The sequence below is a fragment of the Adiantum capillus-veneris genome, chromosome 13 (genome assembly GCF_014529385.1).
Source record: "Adiantum capillus-veneris isolate H3 chromosome 13, ASM1452938v2, whole genome shotgun sequence".
In the NCBI taxonomy this organism is placed as follows: Eukaryota; Viridiplantae; Streptophyta; class Polypodiopsida; order Polypodiales; family Pteridaceae; genus Adiantum; species Adiantum capillus-veneris.
This window is the reverse complement of record NC_140943.1, coordinates 135,089,076-135,091,164: the sequence shown is the minus strand read 5'-3', so window position 1 is coordinate 135,091,164 and position 2,089 is coordinate 135,089,076.

The window sequence follows — 2,089 nt, the reverse complement described above, 5'->3', positions numbered from 1 at the left end:
CTCATTGTCCTTCATACCCCCATCTACATCCTTATCAATTTGTGGCCTCTTTATCTCCTTGATCATCATGAATGTCTTCTACTTGTTGATTAGCCTGATCATTTTCAGCTTTATCAACTGATTTCTCGCTATCCTTGCTGCTAGCAACAGATTTCCTCTTCTTGCCTATGACTTTGGGTGAACCTTTTGTCCTCTTTCTAAAGCTAGAAGCCTTTCATAAAGAACAAATAAACAAATATCAACAAAAATATTAAACTCACATACGTTTAAAATTTCTTCAAAATAAGATGCTTATTTATGGGCCAAATTTAAAATTCAAAACTTAAGAACATGCATTTCAGTGAAAATCTGACATCACATGTATTGTGTGTGTGTGTGCGTGTGTGTGCGGAGGTCTTAGCATTGGAATTATATGCTTAAAACCAGCCCATTCCAATGTATATGCATCATACACATCTCAACCAATCACTAATCCATACTGGGTACCTCCTGCAATCAACATATTGGTAGCATATCGCATTTAGCCTACCACCATCTGTGGCTCCCGGCCACCCGAAAGCTCTTCAAGACCAATCCCTGTCAAATAATTTCTATTTACAACTGATCAATATCAGAGAATGGTGATTATTGTTGATGTTATGGTGGAGTTAGAGATGAAGTAATGACTTCGAGAACTCGCAAGAAATGCGGAGTGTAACACCATAGAGGAGTTATGCCCCAACTCTTGTGATGATGCCCCCCCCCCCCCCCCCCCCCCCCCCCCCCCCCCCCCCTTTGCGACCTTCCAATGACGAATACCCAGGCTGGCACATCAAAACTCCATATCTTCCTTTTTTCCTTAAATCAGATCTCATATCACAAGATTTGGTATGGACAAAACATAGACCTCATAACTCCCCTGAAGGCTACCGTGCACTCGACCGCTTAGCACCATCCACAGATCATGTTGACTGCCCAACAACTTGTAGCCTAAGCATCTTAATTTTCTCCGCTTTTGATGCTACAACTCTCATCTTCTATGTGGCATCATTCTAAATTTTCACAAGGGTTTCGCCGGCGAAACCCCTGGCATGGAGTAGTGTTGAAATGACCTTTGCTCATCTTATGGCTTGACTGAGATATGTATGCCATATGTGGTATACTTTGAAAGAATTTCGATGGTGTCTCTATGCAGACCTTTGTGTCACGCATTGGGCAGCTCATAACACAATTGAAGGTCAAAGGTGTAATAAGTGTGGCATCTATAGCCCCTTTTGATGGTGTGGAAAGCCAATACAGAGCATTGTGGGGGCAATACATCACTGCTCTGTGATAGACCTTGTGAGTTTGTACAATGCGACAGCGTCAAAGTATGGGGGTGAGGCCAAGGTGTTGGCGAGCTTTAGCACAGGTGGGGTTGGAAGATAGGTCTCGGCTTGTCAACAACTCAAGGCCGTTGATTGCTCTTACGCATCCTCAATTAACTTCCAATACGAGGAACAAGCGCTAGCTAGTCCCATACATATGATTACAAATCCTTCATGTTGGTCTAGAATCTACGTCTTCACAGGTATTTTGCCGGCGAAACCCAATATTGCTTAGTCAACATCCCAAGAGCTCCCAGCCACCTGCTCATTCATTGCCATGGAATCATCACAATAGCTCTCAGCCACCTGCTCATTTCAAGAGCGCAGGCAATTCATTCTCTCTCTAAGTGCCTCTTGTTGCTTCATTTTAAGCTTGAAGTTCTCATTGTTTATCTTGAATCCTCGATTGCAACAACTGAATGAACTTCCTAATTCGACTTCTTGAGCTTGGAATATGGAAAGGCTATCAAAGATTTGCAACAGAACCCAATTGCTCTTTTTTTCCCCTTTTGGGGGCTTGTATCCTTTCGCACGGCAAAATCAGCAAAGGTTGAATAAGCTCAGTAAGCTCTAGGTTGTACAACATTATGATTGTACAACATGCTTACATATGGAAACAGAATCAAGATTACGCATGGCACAAGGAAGATGTCCCCATTAGCTTTGAAATGCTGGAACATGCTCAATTTTCATGGTCAGATTTTGAATTTTCATGGTCAAATTTTGATCAGACATTTCAAATG